Source organism: Polyodon spathula, chromosome 13 (genome assembly GCF_017654505.1).
Source record: "Polyodon spathula isolate WHYD16114869_AA chromosome 13, ASM1765450v1, whole genome shotgun sequence".
NCBI classification, from domain to species: domain Eukaryota; kingdom Metazoa; phylum Chordata; class Actinopteri; order Acipenseriformes; family Polyodontidae; genus Polyodon; species Polyodon spathula.
In genome coordinates, this window is record NC_054546.1 from 36,276,034 (window position 1) to 36,287,128 (window position 11,095).

General features: G+C 33.9%; 1 pseudogene; it reads right to left on the reverse strand.

The window, feature by feature from the left end:
* Positions 1-2,650: 2,650 nt before the first annotated feature.
* LOC121325318 lies at positions 2,651-5,952 on the reverse strand (annotated as a pseudogene).
* Positions 5,953-11,095: the final 5,143 nt, after the last annotated feature.

Consider the following 11,095-nt stretch of genomic DNA (forward strand, 5'->3'; position numbering starts at 1 on the left):
ATGTACTGTTTGTGAAAATACCTTATTTTAACACAATTTAGCCTTTTTATATATACTTTTTGTGATTTATACAAGTGCACTTGTTAAAAAAGAAAGACATCTACTGCTATGTGAGAATATTACAAACAAGTATAGGTCTGAATGCCTAAAAAATGTAATATCTGCGTTACAGGTAACCCTGTGGACTCATCTAATTCTATATCCTTGTCTAAGTGTTAGTTACAATTGCTCAGATTTAAATATAACTGTGTTTGTTTTATTGGCAGCAAGTTGAAATAAAATCCTAAACTTTTTGTTGTGCAGGAATTACTTTATTAAATCCGAGATGTATTCCAAAAATAGTAATCAGAAATGTGCAGCCATTACTGGCATATTTGAAACTGAGCAGTCCCTTTGGCACACTTACCTTAAGAGCTGGAGTCCCATAAAGGAAAAACAGACCCAATACAACTGCCAAACTAGACAGGTATAAACAAGTTACATTGACGACTGCATGTAGTCTAGTGATGTCTTACAAGTAGTGGTAATTCCTTTCAGTAAAATAAATATTTGGTGTAATATTAAAATCAAAAACTAAAAGCAAAACTCTTAAACAAAAGTTTCCTTCAATGAGAAACACCTATTATTGAAATGCTTGTCATAGATCTTTTTTTGTTTTCTTTTAGTATTACTACACATCTTAGGATGCAGGTATGTTTTATAGTAATGGGTGTAAAATAATTCACAATTTAAAAGTTGAGAATTTCTCCCTTTATTTGGAAGAATAAATACGTTGTTTTGAAATGTATCCTTTAAACTTGGATTTGAACTAGAAACAGTTTCAATTGTGAATGTAAAGCAAAAGCATGTTGTGTAGCAATAGTCACATGGATGCCAGCACTACATTATTAATTTAAAAATATCTAATACTTGAGGTAAAAGATAATGATTAAGCTATAAAGGAAACTTTCTGTAACTTGCTCAAAGTTCAAAGACAGCAGTTGGTACAACAGCAATCATTTGGGATAGTGGGGAGTCTGTGATTAAGTTCAAGCTCTGTACAGTGAACCCAGGGAGTAGAAAGCTAAATATAATTAGGGGGAATGCCAGCAGGGGGGCTTGGATGAATCACCTTTAAGAGGTCAAGGGATTTAATTAGAGCGATCCTTAATCGTAAATAAAATGCAGCACATTTTTTAAGTGTTCCATAATCATGCCACAGCTTTGTAAAATTATCATTTACAATATGTACTGCCATGGAAATGTTTGTATTTATTTATGTATTTTCTAATTGCTGGTTAAGTGCATTGAATTTTCAAGGCTTATCATTGAGGATATTGCATAGATCTATAAATCCATTCCAGAAATGTCAATGGGTTGTGCATTTCTGAAGAATGGGTTTCTACTGTTGTGGAAGAAGCAGTCACCAATCAACAATTGAAAAGAATTTGATCTTTTAACACTTAACATTTTTGGATTGGTCAATGATTTAACAATATGTAGAATTACATTCAATATGCAGTCTGTAGTAAAAGCAGCATAATTACTGTTCCCATTTGCAATCTGCATAAACAATTTTTCCTATTTTTTTTTCCAACTCTCCTCCACACCTTTACATTTAGATACTAAAACAATATTGATGAATCATTAGTTTTTGGTTTGAACAGCATCAGAATAATAAAATATATGGTTAAATATACAGACAATTGCTGCTTTTTTATATACAGTATCATCCATATATTTTAATATATGTTGCAATCCTTTTTAATAACATGGTCACAAATACATTTCACTTGAAAAAGTTTAAAGGAAATGGAAATAAAATACAGCAAGTATCCTAGTTTATAGTTTTCCTTGATATTGTCACACAATAAATGCACTTTTGTAAAATTGCCCTCTGTTGGAGTTATGTGGTATTGGAAGCTACAGCATCACAGTAGGTGAAGATTACACTCTGACACTGAGCTCATCCTTCACAGCTAAATAACCTAAATAGGGTATAAAACCAAAAGCTAAAAATGCAATGTTGATGTTTTATAAATAGACTACCATGGCTCACATGAGGGAATCGAAGACCACGAGGCATCTATGATTTACCAGCATCACTGAACCCAATGGAAAGACAATTAAAGAGCATTGTTATTACAATGCCACTCAAAACTATTGCAAGCATCATAAAAGATTAATTGAAGTTTAATAATACATCTGAGACATTGAAACTAAAGTACTTAACATTTAACAGCATTCATTGTTAAGAGTAAATAAAGGGACACATATTTTAGTTGGTAGATACACATTAAATACCATTAGTATTGCTTGCTATTGACAATAGCAGTATTGCACATGTAATTAGTACACACACTATGAGTTCAACAACATTTTTAAAAGAGTAACTTGATTAAAATTAACAAAATATAAATGGCAGTAAGTATTAAGTACTTACTATTGGATGTTACAGTAGCTTATTACAGTAGAACGACACTGTAACTACACTGTTGTTTCTAACAATTGCTCAGTAATTAATAATTACCACGTACCTTTCAATTGAAGTATAAACGGTACCAATAAAATATAAAAAGTGTAAAAGATTTTTGAATATTTTTAAATAGACATGAAGTCCAGCATTGGGACACAAAAGGTGCATTTTTTAAGTTAATATTAAATGCTTATATTAAGGAATTAGATATTCACAAAAGTATTTGTTCACACTGCGGTAAACATCATCATGCCATTTCCCTTGCACAGACAGCGAAAGCATCACACATCTTTCTCCTTTTCCTCCAGTAGCTTGGCTCTTTGGACATAACTAATGGCCATTCCATTGACATCGACGTACTGCCCTTCCTTGACCTTGTCGGTGACTCCGATCCAAAACTCCTTGGCTCCGGGAGAGCTTTTCTTTGCATACTCACGGAGGCTGTTGTTTTCGTCAATGATTCGAGGGAAAACTAAAGTTCCTCCTTGAGCGATACAGTCTTTGTTGCTTTCATGGTAGTGGTTTAGTTCATCGAAGGCCAGGTAGCACTTTCAGTTGACCTTCGTGTCATGCAGGCAAACTGTAAGCAGAACGTTTAATAAAGAGCATTAACTGCAACATCTATAGTAATAAAGTAAAAACCTGTCACTACAGTGACCTGAATTAGCCTTTCCATCCAGAAAAGTACCTTGAATAAGCATCCTCAAAGATTCAGTCCAGAGTCAAGAACTCTTTTAAACTGTTTATTGTTTTCATTTGCAATATTAAAACTTTGTTGGTTGAAATACAATGTTTCTACTAATTGTTGATGATGGTGAAGTTTTACATTTTAAAATCCCTTTTCTTTCCCTTTAATAACTAATCAGAATGGGATCAGTGAAAGAGGTATTTTATGCTTAAGTTACTTTACCTTCAGAAAAAACTGTCTATCCCATCCATTGCGGGAAATTGATGGTCCTATACCACATTGCTTTTCATAGAGCAGTAGAGTTGGGAATAAACATTTATCAACTAAATATAGAAGGCAGTGCAGTACTCCCTGAGGTTTGATTGCAGCACATATCTTTAAACACTCCCTGCACAGTTTTAGAAATAAGCATAATATTTGCATGTGTTCTTGGGTCCACAACCTAGTTCTCATTTCGAGCCAAGTATATGAGTTCTTTCAGTGAGCATCGGTGTAGACAGAAAAAAAATAACATAAGACAGAAAATATGCCATACTCTTAAAAGTGGACTTAAAATGGGCCTTTTTCTACATCCCAATATACAACTTGCTTTTACACAGTAAAGCCCTGTTATTTTTAAACACATACATAACTTTCTGATAACATGAAAATGCGTTTTCTTCCCACATATTTTTTATACTTTAAGCTTTCTACAGTCATTTTCACACCAGAGATTTCAGTGATGTTAGACTTTGAAGCTTAAAGGACTCACTGAAGCAATGGTGTGGCACCCTCCTTACTTAACATACACTTTGCAAGTCAACATTTAGCTGGCATTTGTTTCTAACAAATAAATCCATGAATTGAAATCTTTTTTTTTTTTTTAACACTTAGCGATTCAACATTTACCTAACAGATAAATCTGAAAAGCATTATGATTCAGCAATTAAATCTGAAAAAAATAAATCTGGGTTTTCACAAAATACATTTATTTTTCCAGCTAAATCTAAAGCTAAATGAGCCCACTGAAGCATCTGATTTGGCATTGTCAAAAATGCCAAAAAAAATGTACACATTTCAAAACTTTTAAGAATGTGTTTGTTAAGCTAAATCAGAACTTTTTGCCACTTCAAACATTATTGATGTATTTATTTCTATTTTTCTATCTTATCTTATAAAAATAATAATCATTTTTACAGAACTGCCTCTTACTGACTCGCCGCACCACTGCACTGAAGGACCAATCTTCAGTCTCCTGATATCTTACCTGATTGCTTTGCAATCAACATCGATATGTTTCTTGCCAGGCAGATTTTTGTATGTTTTTATTTCTCAGGAAAATCGATCTGCTTGTTGCTATGGCTCCTCCAGTAAAAGCCAGTCAAAGATGTTTTCCCCAAACAAACTTTAGTAAAAGCACAGACATCACAAAAAATAAATAAATAAATAAATAAAATTCAGAAGGTAAACTTGGTAGCAGTACCCAAGATTGTAGTCTTCAAACTCATTTTAAACTTTAGGAAGGATACAGAATTTCAACAAGAGCAGAGAAACGATGTGTTTATGTTTGAAAATTAACCCTGTATAAGGGAGATCATATTAAATCTTCAACAAACTCGTCTCCATGGCCTTGGGATATAAATAAAATAAATAATACTTTTACTTTAGAGAATTCACGGAGAGACAACACCTACATAAAGAAAATATATTATTGTAAATGTATTCATAATGGTGCCCTACATTTTATATACCGCTGCATGATTTTATGATACATAACTACTGTATGTTTTAAGTTTAACCCTTTTAATATAATCTTTTGCTTATAATTACCTGTCTCAAACAGAATACAACATGAGTTAATTGCTAGGTTTTTTTTTACATATAACTCGATGCAATACAGCCCTGGGATTGTTACAGTTTAATGAGGTAGCTAATAATATCTTTATATAGCACCTTTCCTCCTGATGAGTGGGGATTATAAACTGAACAGAGTTGTAGTCAATGCAATACTTAGTATCAGGTGGAGTCAAATATATTTGTCATATCAACACTCATGTTAATGCTTCAATGCTTATTTTGCTAGGTTAGTGGTGTGCGTAGTAGCTTCTTCTCCTTTGTTCCTGATACCTTTCTGTGGTCTTGCTGCAATCAGACAAGGTAATCAACAGCACAGAAAGCGATTAGGTACAATATTGTTTTTTTTTTTATTCTTATTTTTTCTTTTATTTTTTTTATCTATGTTCAGTAATAGCATTAAATTAGAAAAAACTTGTATATCCTGAATTATGGGTAAAAATATGAACCTGAAACAAGTGACAAAGCTGCTCACACCAACATATCTACTTTAAAGCCTTTGGCTTAAAAAAGCACCATACGATTTAATGGAAAAACGGATTTATAGAGATCTAGCTATCTTTAGCATGGTGAAGTGTGAAACTGTTAGAACACTAACAGCATTTCTTGGTTCCTTAAGCACCCTTTCTGTACAGTGTTATACTGTATATCATCTGGAGATGATGTAGGATGGAGATTTAATTCCAGTCAGAGGTTTGCACCCCATGGTGATGACCAATCAAAATGCAACATGTTTCTAATCCCATGTGTCAAGCAGCACCTGCCATGTGCATCCATCTAAAACCAATCATAATGTAAATCAGTAAAGCTAATATGTGCTACTATTCACAGTACAGTTTCTTAATGGTTTTTATTGCTATTATTTGTTTTATTTTTTGTCAAGTCTGACTTCAGGAGCTGCTCTTCGGATGTAGTTGCCAGCCATAATCATTTGCAGATCAGCCAAGTACTTCAGCAAGCGCCAGTCCTGCACCATGCACAGCAGTGTTTATTGCCAGCACAGCAAAAGGAAAATCATTTCCAAAGTGGCAAAGCAATAGAAATAAAAGCAATTAAATAAAACTGCGTTCTATGAGTAAGTGAAACCCGAACTATTCGGTTTAAAGCCTCCTTTCACAAACAAACTCAGCAGATGGAAAGAAATGATGCAAATTGATTGAGATGCAGATGGATCACATTAGTTTACTGTAAAGCTTTGTCTTAGTTGGTGCTTATTTTGACAAAAGCCGAGTTTAAATCAGCATGAAGGTTTAACATCTACTCTCATGTAATGGAAATCAGTCTAGCTGAATTATTGCAAGTTTAGATGCAATCCGTTCCACATGAGGTCTTCAAATCCTTCATATTCAGAAAACAATCTACAGTATATTAGAAATAATCTAAATGTCCACTAGATGTCTCAGTTTAACAGCTGATAATTTAATAAACTCTTTTACTTTTATAGTATAAGGTCTTATTGTATATCAAAGCCTATTTTCTAGAAACAGCCCTTGAGTCATTCTGTTTGAAGCTTTTCTATATTCCAGAATATAAGGACTCCATCTATATAACTCCTACTGTTCTCCAACAAAGCAGGTTATCGAATTGAACATATGTGGCCCCAGAAGTATCTACAAAAACATGTTAGAGATGTTGTTGAGACAAACTCATCTTTTCTGAAGATTTCTCGATAACAAAATCAAAACAACAGCCTCATTTGCCTCTTATAAAAGATGTTTATAATCCCTGCTTTTCTCATGGTTTTATTATGCATTTCCTGTGCTTTGCCGTGATTAACCTTGGTTTTTACTAAGCTTTACCATACTTTTCTGTGCTTTACCATGTCCTGTTCTACCTTCTATGCCTGTCATGGAATACCACAGTAAAGAGCCCTGCTAATTTCTCACATACACTGTGCAGTTTTGAAATGTTTGGAATCAACCTGCATCTCTTCCCCACTGGCCTTCTGCAGATCTATTTCACTCAGCAAATTGATTTATTTCTGGTAGGCCTCTCGCTGATAATCCATAAACATCTCATTATAGGCTGCTCTGGGATCAGGCTGCTGTATTTTAACCATGACAAAAATAATTTGCAGGGATTGTGGACCTTGACCCTGATGTGACATGAAGAGATATCATTATTAGATTTTTTTTTTTTTTTTTTCATATACGCAGTATGTAGATGGCTCCATTTAAAACCCTATTTAACCAATGAATGTTCATTTGAGAAGCAAAATAAAATATCCATAACCAATATAAAGTAGGGGGCTTGTTTTAATATATATACTATATATATAGATATATATAGAGAGAGAGAGAGAGAGAGAGAGAGAGAGAGAGAGAGAGAGAGAGAGAGAGAGAGAATTTTTTTTTTTAATGGGATGTCATCATATAGTAAATTTCCCAAAGAAACCGTTAACAGGTTCTGCGTGGAGGTGAATTGCTACTCTATTCAATTATATTGTGGTCCTGCAGTCCTCTGGTTAACATATACATCCAGATCACATATGCAACTTTGCAAATATAAATGAAGATCATTGATCTGTTCTTACTGAGGTATTGACCCAAATGCTTTGAAACCTCATGGAGGTTTCAAGCAACCAGGCACGGAGAGAGTATGTACATATATATATATATATATATATATACAGTGCCTCCTGGTTATTTTCAGAGTATGGGTAGATATCTGTAAAATCAGGTAACCAGATCGCTAATACCACCAACTTGTTGACCATTTTACATTTTAACTTATATAGTTCAATGGTCATGATGACAGAAAATTGTAAAATTTCAAATTTTCCAGTATAGTTCCCTTCACAAATTTTCAATGTTTGATGGGTTTTTTTGTTTGTTTTTGTTTTTTTGATGATGTGCAAGTCAGAGAGCAAAATAAAGAGGAAGCACTGTGTTGTAATGCATTTATTATATCAAATAATGATGCTAGTGACTAATGCAGATAAAGATCTTCCTATAACAATCACTCCCGTTTCCTAAAAGCCTTTTTCCTGGGGTCAGAGTTTAGTGTGATGTGTGAGTGAAGATCCAGGGTTTAAAAAGGCTATGCGGACTTGTAGTGGGCCTGTTCATTTAGCTCAGCATGAAGATACATGGGATGCATCTTCATGCATTAGAGCTCAGGTTCACTTCATGCTAAAGATGCTTAACCTTTCTTTGTTAGATTCAACCTTTCATGTTCCACTTGTACAGCCAATGACTGGTAAGTGTAGAATAGTGGTATCTTCATGCAAGCTGCCTTACACACTCTGAAATATTGAAAAAACAATTCACTGCAGGCATTTATTGTACATTTTCTCATGTGGCCAATTATTAAATATTATACTGTAGGCAGCAACCATCCTTTGCAAAGTACTTTCACATTTTTCCTTTTTTTATTATACTGTTACATACAAATTTGCCATGTTTGTATGTGCTTTACCACGCTGTGTTTTTACTATGCTTCATTTCTATCAGTCAAAATGAACAAAGCAGAACATAACAAATAGGAACAAGTTGCAGTCACCATTGAACGGGCAGTCAGCAGGTTATGGACTCAATAATATTGCATTTAATATTGGTTTTTGTGTAACACACTATTATATATATATATATATATATATATATATATATATATATATATATATATATATATATATATATATATATATATATATATAATAATCTTTTATTTTTATATAGTGCCTTTCATAGTGGACAACCATCATAAAGCGCTTCACAAGATACGAGACATGGGTGTGTGAACTATGCATCAGCTGTAGAGTCACTTACAACAACGTCTCACCTGAAAGATGGAGCACAAGGAGGTTAAGTGACTTGCTCAGGTTCCGACAATGAGTCAGTGGTTGAGCTGGGATTTGAAGCAGGAACTGTTTTTTTAACCACTGGACCACACAGCCTCCTACAATATAAAAGTGAGCTGGTGGCTCAGTGGAACCCCTTTTACAAGTTTGTTACTTGATACTCAACGTGTACAAAAAGCACATGTTTATAGTAATTCGATTATGTTCAAAATGTAGGCAACAATTTGACTTTAAAGGTGAAAGGCAAGTGCATTACCTATTGCGCCACCTAGCTTCCCATTTGTATGTATAGAAGGCAAAAAAGAATCCAGCTAAACAACAGGAGAAATGTCCAGTTCAGACCAGGGCTGGTTGTGTATGCAATTACATTTCCACCAGCAGAGGTCAGGACATTCATATTGAAAAACCAGCAATTGAGATGTGGCTCACAAAGTGGCAAACAGGTTCAAAGGTTCTAACGCTGAGCTGCCTTTGCAGAGGAAACACAGCAAGATCACCTTTCAGCATGGCTATGGAAGAATGTAATGTACAATAGATATTTTAGGGTAATACTAAATGTCACTGACTGTTTTGCTTTAAATGAATATAGGAAACTTATCATTGAACAATTTCCAAGTTTTTCAAGAATAATGAAGGCTTACCAGATCCATTGCACAGGAGCTGTCAAATCAGCATATTCTCAGGTGATCTGCCACAGTACTCCCTGTGATTAGGTCTACCTGCCTCAATGATTCTCAAGCCTGACAATGCAAAAAATATTAAAAAACTACATCCTGATATTGGTGACTTGGCAGGATTCTGCAATATGCATTGCTGTAGTCTTCATGTATTGTTCTAAACTATACATTATTACTTCAGACTTTAAATTGTTTTAATAATGCTGGCAAGGGAGCTGCATTTATTTTCTGACATGGTGATTGGAGCCAATGCTGTTGAACACAGCAAGCTATTAAAACACTATGAGAAAGAACACATTCGGCAAATACCATAGGTTCAAAGAAGAATAATCAGCCAGTATAATGAACTACTCTTACCTATATTTGTGTATAACTTCACAATGTGCTACACATTGTGGTACCTGCTTAACCCAGTTATAAATAATCAAATATCCCCTTATATAGTGCAGTTATAGTCTTCTTATTACTTTTGAATGTTGTTGTCAGGTAAGGTGGGGGATAGCACTCCATCATAAAATGTCAATAAATTATATTCTTACAGTTTCCAAATATTTTGTTTAAAGGCATAATTTCAAAACAACATATTTTTTTTAATTGTATTGTGATGTTTAACTCATTCAAAGAATGTTTATTATTATTATTATTATTATTATTATTATTATTATTATTATTATTATTAAGAAGAAGAAAAAAAAACATTCTTTAAAGGGAATTCTAAAAATTCCAGTCATGACCAGATAAGAGTTGAAATTGGAACCAATATTAACTGGACTCTTACTGGCTTGTCAGAAGGTATTTACCTTGATAGGCTCAACAGTAAATATAATAATGTAGGATGTAGACAACACTTTACATTACAGTTAGGGTTTGTCAAAGGATCTATGGACCAGAATAACCAGCTCTTCAACCAGTATAACCTGATGAAAACCAGCAAGCCTCCAGCTCTGACCAGTACAAGTGCAATAAGATTAATGTTTTTTGTTCACTTCATTTCCATTTGATCTTATTCTTATCCATTGTAGACTTTTTCAGTAGATCAAGAAATGCATTTCTTATGACAATTGGAACATTGTGCAGGGAATATTTCTATGATACAGTAGAATATTCAAAAAGTATTTTAATGGTTTGTTACCATAAAATATCACAGCAGAGGTCTTTCTGATCTTTCAGGTATTTGTGCCTTTCTCAGCTTGTAGACAATCCAGCGTTGAACAATATTTAAATTGGAGAAGCAAGCTTCTTGAACAGATCCAATATCTTTCAATAAAATAACAAGTGAAAACAGGACCCAACTCTCACAATTTGCTATACTGATCAGTTTATTTATGTATTTGTATGTAAACAGAATTGGCTTTGTATGCACAATATAACAAAAGCACTACCACAACAAATACAGTCAAATAGTATTCCAATTATCTGTAACCAGGCTCTGGCTAGTAAATAGGCCTACACAGTTTCTTAGGGCAAACTGAGCAGCTACCTATCCTCTTAAACTGACAGATATACTGACGGGTAGTCTAGATTAAGACACTACCTATAAAGGACCACTGAAGAGAAGTTCAACTATGGATGTATGCTAGAATCCCATCTATTAATGCTATGGTCGTTCGTTCTAGCAGTCCAATCTGTCAAATCAGAATAAT